General features: G+C 40.9%; 1 long non-coding RNA gene across 4 annotated transcripts; it reads right to left on the bottom strand.

Annotated features, from left to right (window-relative positions):
* Positions 1–4,091: 4,091 nt before the first annotated feature.
* Positions 4,092–20,054, bottom strand: LOC101788155 (uncharacterized). 4 transcript variants are annotated; one of them, XR_010042660.1, is made up of 5 exons: positions 19,452–20,054; positions 15,115–15,137; positions 14,824–14,924; positions 7,682–7,877; positions 4,092–5,011 (listed from the first exon to the last, which is right to left on the bottom strand). It is a non-coding gene; the product is annotated as an uncharacterized LOC101788155 (long non-coding RNA). The 4 variants fall into 4 exon arrangements; XR_010042658.1 differs by having other exon boundaries at positions 14,824–20,054; XR_010042659.1 differs by lacking the exons at positions 4,092–5,011; positions 7,682–7,877 and adding an exon at positions 12,424–12,705 and having other exon boundaries at positions 15,115–20,054.
* Between the last annotated feature and the right edge of the window lie 185 nt (positions 20,055–20,239).

Consider the following 20,239-nt stretch of genomic DNA (forward strand, 5'->3'; position numbering starts at 1 on the left):
CCTAAAAGCCTTTGGTGAGCAAAATAACTTGACAGGCACAGTAATCTCTCCTTACTTTCTGAAGGATTTTCCTGAAGTCCAGTCCTCCTGCAGAGTCACTGCGTGGTTCATTCTGCCCCTCCCTGTCCCCTGGGCCCTCGGGATGAAAAATTACCTGCCTGGAGCACTGAGGCAGTGCAACAAAAGCAAAACCAAACATCTGCATGTTGATTAACCAAAGAGGGCACCTTACAGCCCCACAATCCCAGGCGTATTTTTATGGTGCAGAAGGCAGGCAGAGGCAAAAATCGTCTAAAAAGAAATCCTTTTCTCAAAATACAAATTTCTCTCCCCTACTCCTCTCACTGAACCCCACTACCCCAGCAATGACACTAGCTCTGACACACCCACAGTGTTCTGTGGGATATTCTTTAAAGCCTTACAAGTGTTCTGGTGGTCATGAGTGCTCATACACACACACACACACACACACACACACACACACACACACACACACACACAGGCACACACACACACCCTGTCCCCAGCACACAGAGCCATTCCTATAGACCCCATGCACATCAGAGACGTACATCAAAGTCACCCAGGGAGATTTTTTTTAATTCTATTGATGCTCAGGCCAAATTAAATCAGAATCCTAGGCAAATTAAATCAAGAGTCTCTTAGAGGGAGGCTCAGGTTCAGAGATCTTATTGCTCAGCCAAGCCTGAGCTCTGTGCCTTAGACAGCAGGAGAAAGCTCCCCATGGGCAGTTGTGGGAGGCCCTAACCATGCTGCTACCCTTGAACCAGGAACACTTTGAAAGCAGCAGGGATTAAAACCACCCAAAGTGGCCCCAGATGCAGAACGGTGAGAAACACCCTGGTCCAGCACAGGAGACAGTGGCCTTCCATCTATGACCCTGCTGACCTTCAGAGCCTTAATTCATCATTCAGGTCTCTGAGGCTCAGTCTGTTTCTCTGGAAAACAGGAGGGATTACATCAGAGACACTGAAAGAGCCAGACAAAATAACAAAGTAAGAACACGCTGCAAATTGTAAATGACTGTGCCATTGAATGTGGTTATTATAGGGAATGGCCAGATACAAATTTTAAAGATTTTAAGCTTATTTTTAAATTGTTTTCAATACTGAAATTTCAGAAAACTCATAGGGAGTGTGACATCTGTCAGAAGATTCGGGTCTTCTGGGGTCTCATGTTAATTTCCAGGCTTCCAGAGCTGTCTCTGTCTCTCTGTTTCCCAGCCAGTGTGTACCTCACTGTCACTAGTACAGCAGCCACTGACATCACAGCAAAAGTAGGAAAAAATCAGTCTCTCATCACTGTTTCATTCTGTTATTCTGTATCAACACAAAGGGCTCTGGTTTTCCTTTAGTAACATTTGTTACTAGTACAATGTTAAAGCTCATGGAATACTTTGTTATAGTAGCACAGTTTTGAAGATCTTTTTGTGTCCATCACCCATGAGCTGTTTAGAGAGCTGTGTCCAAAAGAAGACCCATTTTCAATCTCACACACCACACCAGTTTGGGGTAGCAAACCACACGCAAAGTTGCCAGCTTCAAAAACATTGGGTAGAACAGATTTACCACTGAACCCACGGGCTGGCTTTATCATAAGTCAATTAGTCTTAACTGTAAGACATGCAATTAACCTAGAAACTAATGAAATCAGCACTGCGGATGCTTACATTCATCAGACAGCTTTAATTTCTAAATTAAAATTGCTCGTGGGTAGCTTTCTTGGCCCTGGATTTCCTTAGTGAGGTCAATAAAATTATGTAAACTAAGGAAGTTTAAATGAGAAAACAGAAGGCAGCTGGTTAGAGCTCAAAATATGAACAGTCTGAAGAAAGCCTGGTGGGAACAGGATGAGCCCAAGAGCTCATGACAACCAAGGGCAGCTCGCGCCTCCCATGTTTGCGAGGGATCCACAGGGAAGCAAGCACCTCTCCATCGCCTGCCCAAATTCCCAGCTCATGCTGGGAGAAAGGAAGAGAAAGTGACTGATTTAAGAACTATCCAGTTGGTGCTGTGTACTGAATGTCAGTGCTGCTCTCCCAGAAGGAGTCATATGCTGAAATCCTAAGCCCAGCATAGTAGGAGCCGGGTCCTCAGCAGGAAGGCGCTATTGGTGAACCAGAAGGCAGGCCCTTCTCAGCTTCCCAAGGCCTTGACTGTGGCTTTCTGAATCTCTAGAATTCTGAGAAATAAATCTCAGTTACCTGCAAGCCACAGTCTATTGCATTTTGTTTAGCTACCATGAAGATGGGGGTAGATGAAGGAAAAGATGTTTGTTTTCTTTGTTTTAATTTTTCTTTTGATTAGACCGTGTCTGCAGAACATAATGATGCATTCATTTGCGGGGAGTTTGTCCATGGACGTAATAGGTCTTATTTTTGTGTGTGTGCCATTTCCCGCTCTTCTCTCCTCCCTTCCCCATCTCCTGCTCTCCTCTTCTGCAGAAGATCTCCTTGTTTCCTAATGTCTATCTTTATATTTTGTTTTATTACATTTATTTATTGTTTATATTTATAGATCTTTATTTTACTTAATTTAGTTTATTTATACTTTGGGCTTCTCATATAAGAGAAACCAAATGACATTTAAGCTTGCATATTTGATTCATCTCATTCACTTGTTTTTTTGTTTTGTTTTGTTTTCTTTGTTTCTTTTTTTATCCTTAGGTTTTGGTCTCCTCATAATTTGAAAATATTGATTTGCTCTTATTTTCTTAATTTATAATTGGAACAATACATTTAGCCAGAACTAATTTTCCAATGTTACAATTAAATCAAAGAAAGTAAATTTCCTTGGAAAACAACATAAGCTTTATCCTTGAAATTCAATTATGTTCTCTATTAAAACTAAGATATAATACAGGCATATAAATAAGATCAGCTTAATTCCAGGAAATAATCAACAACAAAATAAAAATTTATAACACTACAGAAAGCATTGGCAAGATTCAAATGCAAGCGATTCTCCTGCATATTAAGATGCTGATGCAGCCACACCATGCAGACCTTCCTCCTCGACACAAGCCTCTCCTCCAGTCAGAATGGGGCCTCAGAGGCCAGGCGATGTCTTTCCTGCTCTGTACCCTTGACAGCTCCTGGGACAGTCATTCTCAGCTCAGGCTGTACAGTGGAATTCCCTGGTGAAGAGGAAGCATTAAAAGAAAAAAGGGAAAAGAAGAGAAGGGAAAAGGAGGGAAGAAGGGAAGGGAAGGGAAGGGAAGGGAAGGGAAGGGAAGGGAAGGGAAGGGAAGGGAAGGGAACGGAAGGAAAGATGTCCAGGTCTCACCCAGCTCAGCATCCAGGGCCAGTTATGTGCATTTGTTTGTTTGTATTTTTTTTCCTTTCTTCTTTAAGTTTCCCATGTGACTCTGGAGTTTCTGCAGAAAACTGTCTAGTCATTTTTGCAGCTGACTGAAAGGCTAGAAGTCAGGAGATCTGGGTTCTACTTTAGGGTCAAGCATGAAGAAGAAAGAGACATTCAGAAGGCCCAGAACCTTGCTGCACCCCATTCTTTAGCTCTGAAATTGTGATTTGAACTAAATAATGTATAGTTAGCTCCTTTTGGCTCTTGAATGTTCAATAAATCAGGCTTTCTAACAGATTCCTTAATGAGTCTCATGTGGATGAATGTGAAAGACTTTGAACTCCCTGGGGCTGAGATGCAAGTTGGATGGAATCCTAATCTCCAGCCCTCACCTCGGTGCCTCGCATGGGGCTGAGCCAACAGAGAAAGGACGAGGTGATTCTGGTACCTGATATGTGCAGCCAAAAGCAAACTGCGAATGAAAGCCTGACTCTACACTTTTGTTTTGTTTTGTTGTGTTTACAGTTTTGAAGACTGCTCTTACAGAAGTCTATAGATGAATGTGCATGAGATTAATAGAAATCCTATACACTTCCATCTTTTGCACACACACACACACACACACACACACACATGCACTCACACACATGCATTCCTCTCCTCCATCACTCATTGTACATCACGCTCCCCCACCACTGCAATTTAGAATGCAAGCAAAATTGTGTATTACATAAGCCAAACTCCAGCTTTAAAATCAGAGGACAGGCATTTGGATTCCTAAATCAACTGTTTACTCAGAGGATAACCTTGAACAAGTCATTTACATTTTACATTTTCCTGTATATAAACTAATACCAGGTGATCTTGAGTCGATTTTTTTTTTTTGTCTACTGCCAACAGCCTATGGTATCAGTAGTGACCAAGACAAAGCCAACCACACCTTTCTTGTGTTCACCAACATTTTCATCTCACAGCACTCTATGAGGATCAGAGGCACAAATAAGACAAGCCATATGACATCCAGAAAAGTAGATTCTCCCCCAGCTCCAGTAAACAAATGCAGCATAAGTAGAAGAACACCATGATACCAATTATTCAAGCTCTCTTGTGAGCAAGGAGACCAAAATTTGGCAGGTCACTCTGTTCTTGGTGACATAGATTGTGTACAGCAGCCTTCTCCCTATGACAAAATGACATAAGAAAGTTAAAAGGAAAACAGATTTATTTTGGTTCCCAGCTTGAGAGCTTTTGGTGTATGGTTGCTTGGTCCAGTGGTTCCTAAGACTATGGCAAGGCAGTGCATCCTGGGGAAAATGCATGGCAGAACAAAGCTGTTCCCCTCAAGATGGCAAAGAAAGAAAGAAAAAAAGAAATGCAAAGGGACCAGAGTCCCCAGCACACCTTCAAGGTTATGGTATCCTAACCTACTTCTTCCAGCTGGGCTCCTGCTATAGCCTACACCACTTCTCACTGGTGCCACCAGCTGGGTACCAAGCCTGCTGCACATAGGTCTTTGGGGATGTTCCAGATCCAAACCATTGAACAGATGTGGTGGGCTGACTGCTTCATACACAGAGCTCACCCCAGACCTCCCCAGGTGCTGAGGGTGATTTATATGATCTGACAGACTCTTCAGTGAGGTCCAGGAAGAAATCTTATCTCTATGATGACAGGGCGAGGCCACAGATCTGGTAATAAGAAAAATAAGAAGTGATTCATTGAGTAGGAGACCGAGATTTCAGGCAATGACGATTGGAAAAATAGAGACATTTAATAGAGAAGGGAAGAGGAGGGAGAAGACAGGGAGGTTGGTTTCAGATACATGAGTGCTCCTGGTCAGTGGAAAATTTCCAGGGGATCTCAGGCTATTGGGAGTCAAAATTACATAGAGGATCCATTTATCAATAAATATGTAAGGGGCTGGGGATTTAGCTCAGCGGCATAAGCGCCTGCCTTGGAAGCAGGCAGTCGTGAGTTCGATCCCTGGTACCGGTAAAAAAAGGAAAAAGACCAAAAATAAATAAATAAATAAATAAATAAATATGTAAAAACCCTTTTATAACTTAATATTTTTAACTTACCCTTTTAAGCTAATAAAAGTAGGCTTTACCCAGTTATCCCCTTTCTGAGTATTTTCCCAGAAGAATGGAAAACATCATACCACAGTAATCTATGTGCACCCATGTTTATAGCTGCACAATTTGTAATAGCTAAATCTTGGAAACAACCCAATGCCCATCAACTGAGAAATGGATAAAAAAAAAAAGTGGTATTTTTATACAGTGAATTACTAGTCAGCTATAAAGAAGGATAACTTGAGACTTTTATAGGTAAATGGATGCAACTAAATACCATACTCAAAAGTGAAATCAAGCTCACATATGTAAACACTGTATGGTCCCGCTAGTATAAAAAATGAAATAAATAGATCCAAAAGTTACAATAGATATAGTGAAAAGAAAAGAAACTGCTGAAAAGGAAATCACATTGTTTGATCAATTTTGAATACCTGCATCTGGTAACCTAAACAACTATTCTAGAAAATAACAACATGCAAGACTTCGGCCCTTCCAGGGGGAGAACCACCAGTGTCTCCTGAGATCCACACCATGTTGGAACTTACGAAGCTGGGAAACCAAGCAACCAGCCTGTCTACTTGCTAAGCAATAGTGAACCAACTGGTGCAGTCAAACATCCCACTTCCCTTACCCCCACCCCTTAACAAATGGGAACCAGAAATCTGAGCATCTCCTGGGAGGTTGACCATAGCAAATAAGGGGGACTTCCTTCTACCATCTCTTTGAAGGCAAATATTTTTACTGTTTTGCTCTATTCTGATTAATGGTACTGCTCTATTCAATATTCTATTTTTGATAAGTTCTATAATGCTCTGTACTTCATTTTATTTTGATATATGTGATTGAAAGAACAACTATTGTAAAGATAACGAAATATACTGTGATACCTATTACTGTTATCCCGGTAACCTGCTGTGAAGTTCTGTACCAGTTTCACTGTATGATCTTAGTTGGCTTTATTCTGTCTTGTTCTGTTGTATTTTACTACTTTCAAAATAAAATTAAACAAAAAAAGAAAATAACAACATGCAGTATAATAACCATGGTTAAATTCCTATCATCTTATTTTGAAATCCTATTTCACTATTTTGTTGTTACTGTTGTTTGACTTTTGCTGTTGTTTTTGTTTGTTTGCTTGATTGCTTTCTAATTTTTCTGTTTTTTTCTCTTAAAATAAGAAGTAGGTTTTGAACTGATAAAATAGGTTTCAGAATGTACAACAAGGTATGTGTGCTCCATAATCCAGATACATACACATATGTATATGCATATGCAAATTTTTTTACTCTGACTTGTTCATTTCCCTCGACCCTCTAATACCTGGGTCACCTACAAAAGTGACTCAAGCACAGGTCTTGTACCTTTTGGGGTTTGCTATGGTTTAAATCTAAATGTGTCCCTAAAGCCTCCTGTATGGTCAGTGTGACCTTAGGAGAATGAGTGGATTACAGCTCCTGTCTGGACTCTCTCTCTGCTTCCTGCTCACCATGTGGTCCTTTGCCGTGGCCCTCGCCGTGCTTCCTTACCTTGAAGCCAATTGACTATGGACAGAAGCCTGTGCTGTAAGCCAAGATAAACTTCTCCTTACTTCCCTGGAGGTGCAGGGTATTTTGGCCCAACAATGAGGAAGGTAACTAAGACAAGGTTCATTCAAATTAAGCATTTATTTGGCCTCTTATCCTCGGGTTTCTCAGATGATTTCCCTGCCTATCCATCTTTAAGAAAATGTCATAATTCTAGAAAAACAGAAATAGCATATGAAAGGTTACACCTCAGATGTTTGCAACAAAATCAGCATAAGAATTTGTGGTCAAATTACACCTGAGCACATTGCTGTAGCCAGCACAGGACATTTCTACCCACCCTTCTCAACACAAAAACTGTGAGAAGGAAAGGAAAAACAACTTCATTGAGGGAAGCATGACACACCCCACAAATAAATGAGTGAGGGTAGCGATTCACAAGCCTGATAAAATCCCTACCGGCTCCTTGCAGTCCACACATACACCCAAGTAACACATGCGCAGCCAGTTAGCACATCATCTGATCCACACAGAGGACTTAAAGGAGACTGAGGCTCCAATCCTGCATGAAAACCCTGGAAAAATTACAGCCTGCACTTCAGTTCCTTCACGCTAACCCTAGAGTCCTATCCAGATAGGTGAGGACCCAGGATGAAAAAGAATGTGCTGGAAAGAACACGTGCTCCCATGTTTGTAAGTCATAACATACTTCACAGAATCTCAATTTTCTAACCCATAAAATGAGAACAGTACAGACCTTACAGTGGCATTTGCAGGATCAAAGTGAGTGTACATCAAGTGTCCTGCATGTCACTGATCTTTCCCTATGATGGCATCCAGCCACAGACTGCCGCACCAGGACACCTTGTCTCTCTCCCTTGTGGTTTCTCCAAAGCAGAGGCTCAGTCTTATTTGCTTCTAATTTTTCAGTGTTGATCACAATGTCTGGCATACTGTAAAAGAAAATGCGATAAGCACAGCGTTGAAGGATGGGGGGCTTTATACCTAGCTGTTCTTGCAATCTGAGGTAGGTCTCCATTCAGAATCAGAAAATTGTCTGCAAACATTCAGATCAAGGCTGGACACAGTTCTAGTCCGACTCTTCAGGTGTTTTAGGAAAAACCACAGCTCCTAGACCAGTATTTCATCATTGTAGGGTCCCAGAGAAAGGTAACTGAGGAGCTGAATGAAAGAATGATTTTTTTCAGGATTAAACTGAAAAAAATCATTTGAGAAATGATTTAAGAAATGATGTGCCTCAAATTACCAAAAATTAGATTGAGGAGATAATTTTTCTTTATTTTATTGACCTAATTATTACCAGGTAAAGGAATTTAAGCCACAAAGAGAATTGGAATTCTCTCTTATAAGAACTACAGTTTATCCCAAAATATGACAAGCAATTGTCAAAGGTAGAACCACAAGAAAGTTACACTAAAGTAAATTAAGTCTCTTATAAAGGGATTATTATTATCATTATTACTATAAGTGGAATAGAAAATAATGGGATAAATAATAACTTACAGTATTTCTAAATCTTTCATTAGATTTTAGAAAGAAAGGTTTCAGTATTTCTGGACATGATGTTTTTATAAAGCAATTTTTTTAGTGAAGTTTTTAGAATTATTCCCCAACCAATATCCCTTCTTTTTTAGTAGCTTTTTATTCACTTTATAAAAAGTTTTATTTTAATTCAAATGTGGACCCTCCACTTACAGGATTTTTTACAGCAAGTGAATTTCCACCTACTTAGAATTATTTTGCAGCCACTACACCTAGATTTTGTCCATTCCTCTTTTCCTTCTTCAGACTCCATTTTCTTCCCTCGAAGAAGCAGTGACAATCAAAGTCTAACAGAAACCAAGACCTAAAGATGTTTCACATCCCTGCTAGCTAGCACATAGATTCTCTCTCTTACTCACCCAAAGTAGAGTTAAAACACTTTATAATTATGATTCACACAATCATTGTCACTGACAACAAATCTAAGCACTTCCAAATCACTTTGGAAATACAAAGTGTGATATAAATGCTTGATTGTTTTAAATGACATGAGGCACATTTGCTATTTTTACTACCTGTCTAACAAGAACCCACGCACATTTTTCTAAAATAACTGAGTTTCAAGCTAAGAAGAAATCCCCCAAGACACTGAATACCACTCTTTAGTTTCTCAGACACTTGTGAGCTGAACCCATCACAACCGAACCTGCCATCCGGGAAGGACCAGGAGCCTCCTTGGCAGGAATCTCCAATTTGGAAGGGTGGTCCTCCTGTAAGGACTCTCAAGCCAGAGTTTCAGATTCCTCACAATGTCCCCAAAACATCAACAGTCGCTAAAGGACTTTCTTCCTTTTTTCCTTCTCTATGCAAATTAGCAAAAAGTAGATTCTGTGTATGATTTTCCCTGAAGCTCAGAAGCAAGTAAAATCAAAAGGACGGGATGAAGCTGATGAGTGTCCGTAACACCCGGATGTGGCACATGCAGCATCTCGGCAAGGATATTCCCTTGTGCCCAAAAGGCCAAAACTGACTGTTTTCTACATATTGGTGGGAAGTGGTCAACAGAAAAAAGAATCACTTTTTCTCCCCTTCTTTTACTGTTCACCACTTGATTGTCCACATTGATTGGCCATTGGCTACACATATGAAATGCTAAAATGCATAATTATTCCATCATCCTTCCCACTTAAAGTGTAGTTTACAGACTGATATGGCTATGAACAGTCTTCATAAACAATGGGAAACAGACAGAAAGATGGAGAAGCATCAAAAGTTTCACTGCTATCAGTTCAGGGGAGCCACACACCTGAAAGGCCACAACTCCTGAATTTTGTGAGTGCTCTGACCTTGCTCGACCTTCCTTCTAGGCTGAGAAAGGAGTTCACATGTGAATGTCGCAGAAGGGTTCTGACCAGGAGATGCAAAGGCCCAAACCTACACGTAAGCAAAGCCAACCAAACTGCCATTGAATAGCAAAGACAAAACAGAAATCCTCTGCTTTCCTGGGTCTAGGAAATCCTAGCTGAGACTCCATTTATGTCTTAGAAGCATCTGTGTTACTTGCTACTGTTCTGCACACTGGCAGAGGGAGAGAATTAAAAGAAGGTAAATTAGCATTGCAAAGAGGTCTTTGTCTTTAAGTAACCTAAGTCCCGTTGCAGGAACAAGACCTATTCAGAAGCACAGTATAAAACAAAAGAAGCCAGGATAACCACTAACTCACGCATACCTAGTTCTGAGGGAACCTAAGAAACAGGAGCTCAGAGGAGGCCATGCAGTCTTCACGAGGAGGTGGAAAAGGAGCTGTGGTGTGGGGACAGCTTTGGGATAGAAGGCAAGGAACAGATGACTCATTGAGAAAAGACAGAGAGCCATGGTACCAGAATTCAAATAACGGTGCCCGTTGACCCAGTCAATCCATTCATCTCTTCTCTTTGCACTCTGCTGGAGTAGATGTGTTTCCAATCCCAACTGCGCCATTCAAAGTCCTTTGGAATTGGCTAAATCTTTGCAGCTCTGTTTTCTTTTGTGCCATACTGCTGTCTACCTTACAGATCTATGAAGATAGTAAAATAAGGTGTGCACACAGCTCTTGAAGAAGTTCAAATAATACTAGCTTACTTTCACGTTAGGAGTACCCCAGCTGTTGCGTCCTTAGGACAGACATATTTACTTATTCAAATCTATTATTCTCTCCTTCCTGGATGATAAGAAAGTTGCAGCTGGGCCTGTGCTGCTTAGCCACAGACTACACCTCCAGCCTCCCCTTGCAATCACTTGACCTTTTCTACACTGCTGCTGCCAGTGGCAGGTAAAGAGAAATGACCTGTGCTTTCCAAGCCTGGACTTGAAAAGAACCTGTGTGCTTTCTCCTTTTCCTGTTTGTTGGAACATGAAATTCAATTCTGAACAAGGAGATGAAATGATCGCCTTCACGCATACATAGCAAGGACTCTAGAACCCCAAAATGATAACGTAGATCAGAGCAGACTGCTTCAACCTCAGCATTGGTATAGGAAAGAGAAATAAGCCAATGTGTTCTCTCAGCCGCTGAAATGTTGTGTCCCTTGTTAAATCACCTTAGTCTTTTCATCTAGCTAATGCAAAACCTCACATGTTCTTTGGCAAAGTCCTCTTATTTAGACAGAGCAGGTATTACACGCATGTGGCAGATAAGCAAACTAAAGCCAAGGGCAGCCCAAGGTCGCGTGACCTGCTGGTGCTGTCACTTCAGATTTGTGAATCAGCCAACAAAAGAACTGTTTGGCCTGAGGTGCTGGTGAAAGTATGGCAGGGTTGGATTTGGATTTTGTATTTCAAATATAGAATCACGATCCTGGATCTTAAATTAAACTTCATACCACAAGTGGTTTTCGTAATTATTGCCATTCCGCATTTGTTGCCATTGAAAGATTTCAAGGAGCCCTGGAAGATGTAATTGCAGCACTGCATACGGAATCCAGGAAAGAAATGTTTGCCACTCAAGGTAATTTACACCCTTAATGTAATTTCAAAGGAAGAAATTTGCATTCAGATTTGCCCATTACAGTATTTTTCTGATTATAAACTTTTTTTTTTTTTTAAGAAAGAAAGCTTTAGCAAGCACTAGAGGTTTCTGAGTGTTCTGACAACTGGTATTTCAGACAAATGACATTGGGAGAGAGAACTTTCTGATCCTTTTCTGGAGCCTTAGCAGTTTGTCAAGAAAAATAATAAGCTGTCTGTCAGATATTTTAATATGAAGCATGCTGTGATAAATAACTGTTTGCACTCCTACACTATTTTTGCTGAAATGTATTTATAATTTCCCTCTGATTTTCAGCTATTGATAGGAACTTCCTATAAATAAAAAATATGAAAGACACGAACTGAAACACTTAAATAGGTAAGAATACAAGTGTTATGTTAACAAGGCAATTATAATTAATGGTTATTTTTAAAATATTCTTAGACGCCAATTTGTGGAGAAGAGAACACTTGACTTGGGACAGAGCCCTTCTTACTACCTAAGGGTCCTCAAGCAGGTATTTTAGTTCTCTGTGTCTCGGTCTCTTGTTTGTTTATCTTGTTTTGTTTGTTTTGGTTTTATGGTATTGAGGATTGAACCTAGAACCTTCCCTCTGAGCTACATGCTCAGTTCTTTTTATGTTTTAGTTTTTGAGACAAAGTCTCACCGAGTTATTGAGGCTGGACTCCCAGAGTGCTGGGATTAAAGTTTTAAGGCACCACTATGCCCAGTTCACTCAAAGAAAGAAAGAGAAAAAAGAGACAGACAGAGAGAGAGAGAGAGAGAGAGAGAGAGAGAGAGAGAGAGAGAGAAGGAAGGAAGGAAGAGAGGGAAAAGAAAGAAAGATAGAAAAGAAAGAAAGAAAGAAAGAAAGAAAGAAAGAAAACAAGAGAATCTCAGAAGAGATACATAAATGTGACCAGTATTCAGCATGAGCTCAATAAATACATTCTACACTGTTAAAAACCTAAACACAGAGAAAACAAAACTCTAATAATAATAGCTATCATTTATTGAGCACTCTTCTAAGACAAGTCCATGAGAGAGACTCAGATCACCCCCACTCTAACACATGGGGAAACAGATGGCTGTGTCCCAGTTCACACAGCTGGAGAAGTGGAGACTGGCTTCACTGGGGCTTGAATCCAGGGATCCAGAGGCTCCAGGTTTGTGGGTAAATCGCAGGTTGCTGCCACTTCCTGTGAGAGGCTTCCTCTCCATCCACACTGGTGGGATTTCTCCTTTGTCCTTTGGCAGCATCACCAGTAGCCCTGAAGTGAAATATGTAAAGTGTATTCAAGGAAGAACGCAGGTTCCCAAAGTTGCGTGTTTCATTCATTCTCACTCGGCATGTACTTCCAGCAAAAGGAGGAAAGGAAGTCAAAAAGAAAGCAAATTTAGAGTGATTTGCCTTGAATGATGATAGGTACTACCTACTACCTGGCAATGTATGTTCTCTTTCTTGTTATGTCTGTGTGTGAGAAACAGGGAGAACGTTGGAGCATCCACTTAGGATCATCCGCCTGCCTGGGTACATGGGGAAATAAAATTTTCTTTTACCTTGCATTAAACCAGTTGCCTGAAAGGAAGCATTCAACACCATTCTGACTGAGCAGGTTTGTAACTTTCATGCTAACATTTTTACTGCCAAACCTGGTGAGCAAAAGTACATCAATTTGCCTCTCTTTTACCCCAGGTGAATTCTTGCCTCTCCATCGGGTCTCTAAATGCTCACCAAAGGGTTAATGAGTCTGGGAAATCAGATGTAGATGCTTTCTCTGCTGTGATATGGGGTCCTCAGCAAAACTCCAGTAGCTGCACCTCAAGGTGAGAGTGTCACCCCACTGCCTAACCCTTAGGAAACAAGAACAACAGGTTTCCAGGATACACTGAGCACCAGAGAAAGAAGGAGCCATGCACAGTACCAGGAAGCAGGAGGAAACATAACCAATTATACTAAATGAGTCACACTGGCTGGAGAAGGAATTTCATCATTAGACATCCAGTTCTAATAACGTATGCAATCCAAACCCAGGAGCTGATTGCTACCATGACTAATACCGGGTACACGTCTCTTCTTTTCAAGGTCAACTTTACAAAAAGAAAAATGAGAAACGATTCTCTTCCTTGACCCCATCCGAGAATGCAGACACTGAAGCAGATTTATACAAATGAAAATAGGGTTGAGTCAGAGATCTTTATCTCATAAATAACAGCTCTAGGTCTGAGGCTGACTTGTCTCCAAGCAACCTATATAAGAACAAGCACGTAACTCTGGCTTTAGTTAATAAAGTAGATGACCAAGAGATTCACTTAAGATGCTTCCTATCTGTCCCTCTACTGTTCTAGTGGATTTTGAAAGCTGCCTTCTTGCCAACGACCACATGGTAAACCTTTGCTAATGAAGACTGTGGGCCAAGCTCCTGCTGTGGCCAAGATTCAAAAGCTTCTTACTAGCCAGGGTCTCTCAAATTAGATTTAGTTTAAATAGTTAGACATCTGCAGAAAAAAATACAAACAAATGATTATGAGATTTTCCTTCAAAATTATGTGTATTTAAATAGATAGATATATTAGTGAATAAATGATAGGATGATAAATTGATCTGTAGTACAAATGAAAATCTCCTAAAACCTAAAGAGTACCCATAAATGTGAGTGAAAAGTAGACCCCAGATAAGATCATAGACACATGATTAAGGGCATTATTCATAAGGCATGGACAACAATGACTGAATTAGATGCCCTTCAAGTGACATAGAAGTTCAACGTAAGATAAAATGTAACAGACAAGGAATTGAAAGATTTTGCCCTTATTGCCTTTAACAAAGTTGCAGTCAAAGGAAAAAAATTCATCTGAGAGTTTTAAATGTTTGGTTTTTATGTAAATAGTTGGGGGAAAGCAGCAAAAGCGTGCATGGTAGTCAGCTTTTTAGTGTGACCTAATAGTAGTTAAACCACGAGCCTCTAAATGACATTTTGTCTATGACGGACAGTGCAGCCTCCTGATGACAGCTGTGAGGGCCACTCACCACAATCAGACTCCTAGATTCCTTTGCCTCCATGCCTCTCCCTCCAGCTGTGTGTGTGCTAGACCTCTCTGAGCCACTGCAGCTGCTCTTTCTTCTATACAGTGAGGATGGTGATGCCGTCACCTCCAAAACTTGTCATAATGGTTAAAGGAGATCAGCTTCCTTTGGCACAGCACCCACAGTATGATAAGAACTTAATTAAGTTATTGATTTGATTATTGATATTGCTATTATGTAGCTCCTCCTCTTAATTTTTTCATGCTGATTGAGACTATGTTTAATACACTACTAAAGGAAATTTTAATGCTAGCACTTGTTTCAGAAGCTCTGAATCCTGGTCCCAACGCTACCAACTTACCAGATGGATGGTCTTGGAGAAATCTCTGAAGCAACTTAATCCACCGTAAACTAAGAATAATAATAACTTGTGCCCTCCCCAGTCTCTTCTCGGTCCTCAGGCTAGAAGACAACAACATAGTTTGGTCTGCTTCTGTTTTTGTTTTATGACTCTGATATAAAGCATTGCTCGCATGCAGAACTCTGATGGTAGTAATGACAATGACAGCTTGGGGATTCAGGGTGCCGTTATCAATAGTATTTCAGCCCAGTTACAAGTTGCCGCCTCCCACAGGCACAGTGTGAGTCATACCTTGATCTTCAGCTTCGTAATGGCTTTCGGTTCAGTTACCCAGGAGAGAGAGGCAAACAGGAAAAGGGACAGAAGTTAGTCTCACACCCAATTAGGCTTCCTTGATCTATTATTACTATTAGCATCATTATTATTTTATTGGTCTTCATTGAAAGGGACTTTAAAAATCTTCTTTAAAGTAGAAAATTCAAGCAAAATACCTAGGTAGAACCCAGACCTCGTGGTATACAGTACCACCTTCCTGCTTCTAAAGTTAGCACATAGCACACTCAGACACATTGAGTTTACAAAATGGGGCATGGAATTTCATAAACAGAAAGATCCTCTCTATATTTAAATTGCAGAGATAAAATCTAGAACACATAAATTACTGTCTCTCTGCATTTTGTGAATTTATCCCCTAAAAATACCCTAAAATAAATAAAGTTTGGCAATGCAAGGGAGAGGAACAAGCTCTGATGATGGGACCATTTTCAGAGGACTGAGAAAAAGCACTGCTTTTCAGAATTGCCAAGGCTGTGTAAAAAGAACCCAGGCCTCGGACAGTGGCACTTAATTATTAGGTGGGACTTTTCCCCTTTATGTCCTTGGGTTTAATTCTTTTCAGATATTCAATCCAAGGGTATTAGATCCTTGATCTGCAGCAGCTTAACAAAGCTCACTTTAATTAAGAGTCTCTAATACAAGAATGATGTCTCTTGCTAAGTCAGGCCCTGGTAAGCTAGGAATGAGATCTGCAGTAACTGTTAGGGGGCTGAATTGGTACATGTGCTGTGCAGTTTTAAAAATTCAAGTACTCAACATACTAAACGCTGCCACTTTAGAAGTAAAGCCAACATGATCAATTAAAAACATGCTCAAAATTAATACAGCAGTATTTTAAATGCATCTACGGAGTTTTATTTTTAGAATCACTGTTAGCAAGGCTCTATTACCTTTTTAAAATTCTAAGTGTTTCTCCTCTGACTCTCACAGAACTGAGTCACTGGTGAAAGGATTACACAGCAAAAAATCAGCGAGCTATGTTAAGGCTGAGAAGCTACACGTTTCCCCGTAAAACATGAAATTTCCAGACAGAGAGATTCAAAACTGTTCAAGTTAGTATTTGGAACACATAAAGATGAAATATACTAAGTTTTATAAATATTTTAATTAATTTCATAAAAGCCATCATAATTAACTGCACAAAAGCCACCACTGACAGCAATATGAAGCAATACTCAATGCAAAGAATATTTGTCAACAGAAACAGATTCTATTTTGATGGCTCAGTGTCAGAAAAGCGACACTGCTCCAGATGAATTTGCTTTAATTAAAAACAATAGGGACATATATTCATGTCCCAATGTTCCCAGCAAGAAACAGCCTTTTTACCCTGAGGGTACTTTTATTTTGCTTTCAGCATCTGAAACAAGAACAAACAAGAAAAGCCACATCTGCTCCTAAAGTTTAACACCCCAAGGTTGGAGCACAAAAAAGTACTGGAGTTTTCTTTTTCCTTATGTTTCCATTGCAGCAAACCAAACTCCTAATCTTCTACAACAATAACACTTTAAATAAATAACCAAAGTCAACGTATAAATAATTATTTATCATGAGTTTTAGAGTCAGATCCCAAGCAAAAGGACCAGACTCAAGACGTCACAGAAGGCTGGGCAAAAGGACAGATCATCACGTCTTGGCTCGATGTAGCCTACAGATCTACAGCGGCAGCCTCCCTTCTGAGTCTCTGGCTTGCTACTGCATTCGCACATACCATCCTCCTTGCAAAATGTGTACTTTTTTTCTTTAAAAGAAGAAATATACTATGCTCACTTGGGCAGCACAGGCACTAAAACTGAAAGGAGAAATACAAGGAACCAAGAGAGAGAATGCCTTGTTTTTATCTTTATTTTTTTATCCAATAATAAACTTCTTATGCAAAAAATATTTCACCATTTACCATTACATAGACCTTAAGAGGACCTCACAGTGGCAATCTCTTAACTCAAAATCTAGCATTGGCTCTTTTCCTACCAAAGGATCTTATGGAATGGAACATGCTCTGTACTTTTCTAGAAAGTGATTCAAACGGACAATAGCTTATGAAACAACAATCCAGAGACAATTTCATTAAACCCCTTACTTCTAAGTCTTATGTACAGCTGCCCTATTTAGAATAGCTTACAGAAATATTACAGTAAATTCAACTCCCTCAATAGTGTCATAAACTCAGATACATTTCCATGTTTATTTTCTCTTATTAATATTTTAAGAGGATTTCATAGCCTTAGTGCCATTAGGTCTTTAAAAAGTACAAAAACATTTCTGTCTGTATACAATGTTAAGGTGGTAAATGCTTTTGAAAACATGAGCAAAAAAAAGAAGAAGAAGAAGAAGAATTCTGCTACAGCTTTTCTTGGAAAAAGTTTTCATACAAATTCACTGATGAGTATAACCTTCAAATCACCTTCAGAAATGCCAAAGCAAGAATCTAATATAAAAGGAAACACTCTGCTAAATAAAAACCTGGATCCATCATTTCTTAAACCCCAGAAATGTTTTATCCTTAATAAAGTGTCTGTTATAATTCCACACATTACACTGTAGGGCCCAGAATAAGCAATACTTTGAATAACACTGATACTAAAATTTAAGCTGTACACACTAGATTTAGCCTGAGTAATTAGCTGTGATTTTATTTGTACACAACTCTCTCCTCCCTCTGTAACCAGTTGGAAGCTTAACAGTTTTTGAGCTAGTTTAGATACAAGGCAAAACAGGCTAATTGTGAAATTAGACATGTGTTTCCTGGTAAATGTCTCTCTGCAAAGTCATCTCATTGCCAAAGCCCTAAAGAAAACTAACAGCTGAAGCCTGCCTGTTAACCATGTGCTCTCCTTGCAGAAATGTGCAGAAGGAATTGCCAAAGATTTGTATGTATTTTAATAGAAACAGGAAGTGATACATAACTAAGGCAAAAACTACTTCATAATTAGCGTGTAGCACTATCTAGCAGCACCCGGCTGAAGCTAAACCTGAGATCTGGTACTTTACAGAAGCAGAGAGTTTTAATGTGCTTTTTTCTTTATCTGTCCATATGAAAACAGAAAGTCAAATTTTTTACTGTATTCACAACTCAGTCCCCCAACTGTCATCTGTCTCTCTTAGCAACTTAAGACATCATTCTCCTTGCCTGAAAGCCATCTCTCAGCACACTAGAGCAGGAGTCTCCTATGCAGCCTGCAATGCTGCAGTCTTAAATTAGCGAAATAAAAGTCATTCCCTAAATTAACGCCTTGTCCTTAAAATATTATTTCTATTTTAACATTTTAACACAGATGGGCCAAGGGAGCTGAGAAAAGTTTTAAATAAAGCCCCCTGGAAACCCAATCCTTTTCTGATTAATTTACTGATCAATACAACTCTGTCATTTAAAGGACTCTACTATAAAGCTTGCTGTGAAAAGAAGCCAGTTGAGTCCAGGGTCTCTTCTTTTTACAGTGATTCCTTCACACTCAGTCACTTGGATGTGTGGCCCCAGCATCTTCATCAGTCCTGCATCTGTCCCTCATTTGCTCTTGCAGTATGCTGAACCTTTTTAACCCTGAATTACCCCCAAAAGCACTACCCAGAATAAAAAGGACATTTAACAATTAGGGATGCACCGTGCAGAAAGAAGTTTGTGTAAAGTCCTTATGGAAGTAACATGTTGAAAAACAAGGCACATGTATCCCAAATCAGTTACTAAAATCCACAACGGAGGACAAAACCATCTTGCTTTATTTAAGGCTGTAATGAGACTGTTAGGCAAATTTTAGATTCACTTAAAATTAATTCGAGTGCCCTTTTAATCACTGCACTGACTCATAAAAAGTACTGAGCCAGCAGATAATAGCAATTTGTTTTCAAACTTGTTATAAACTATTTCCCTGGATATTTGCTCTCTACAGATTTCAAAATTTCTTCTCAAGGAATATTTGACCTTCAAATTCCAGGCCTTGTGTCTCCGGAGTCCCTGCATCCACCATATATTAGAAAATTCATACTGCGCTTCCAGACTAGATTTCTGTTAACTGACTTTCATGAATTTCATCTCTTCAAAATCTGCAGTCTGTGCATTGTGCCAACTCTGCATTGCAGAGAAGCCCTAGCGTGGGATTCCAGCTTGGCTCCTGCAAAGAGAGCCGCTGCAAGCAAGCTTCACTTATCTTTACTCCGGGAGAGATGGGGCAGGGAGCCCCCTCCCCCTGCCAAGCTGAAGGGCGAGGCCGGGCGGAAGCCCACCTCCAGGGACTCCTGCGGGTCTGGGCGCTGTCCTTGGTGCTGCTGACGCCGTGCGAGCACCAGCGCCTTACCTTCTGCCCCTGCGGAAGCGCAGACGTCCCCCAAACGTTAAGCAGAATGTTGCACCATATCCCACTTTTAATACAAGTGACTACCCCGGCCTGTCCTCTTTGTCCCCTTCCTGAAGCGATCAGGCCGAGCGTTCCTCAAAGTCTTTTCTTCTTCAAGACACAACTCCTCTGCGCTCAGCTCTGGCGGCTTTAAAACATGGGGGGGGGGAGGAAAGGAGGCAAAGAAAGATGAAGATGGGGAGGAGAGAGAAGGGGGAAGAAAGAAAAGACTGGAAGGCAAAGGTCCGGAGGACGGGACTTGGGGGAAGGGCGTGGTGAGTGGAACTAAAGAGCTCTGGAAGAAAGGGAAGGAGAGGGCCCAGGGACGGGCAAGTGAGAACGCACCAAGATGGATAAAGCAAAAAGTAACGGGCTTCACAGCAGGCTATGGAGTGGACAGCTGGAAAAACAAGGGAGCCGGGGGCCCGAGAAGGAGCTGCCCAAAGCAAGGGAGCGGCTAACAAAGAAAGGGCGGTGGGGAGCTATTCGCACCCGGGACGCAAACTACGATCTGAAGGTGAAGGGTGGAGAGAGGGGAATCGCGGGGCGCCGAGGGGTCTGGGGCTAAAAGGGAAGCTGGGGGAGGGGCTGGGACGGGGCGGCCAAGTGCGGGGTGCGCTGCGGCGCCGGCCCACGTGGAGCGGGAGCTGAATCACCGCCGCGCCGCCTCCCCCTCTCCCGGCCCGGGCCCGCAGTCCCCGCCTTCCCGGCCGCCGCCTCCACGGGGCGGGGCCCTGGTCCCGGCCCAG

The sequence above is a fragment of the Cavia porcellus genome, unplaced genomic scaffold (assembly GCF_034190915.1).
Source record: "Cavia porcellus strain 051 isolate PalLab524CR breed Dunkin Hartley unplaced genomic scaffold, mCavPor4.1 scaffold_24, whole genome shotgun sequence".
Classification (NCBI taxonomy): domain Eukaryota; kingdom Metazoa; phylum Chordata; class Mammalia; order Rodentia; family Caviidae; genus Cavia; species Cavia porcellus.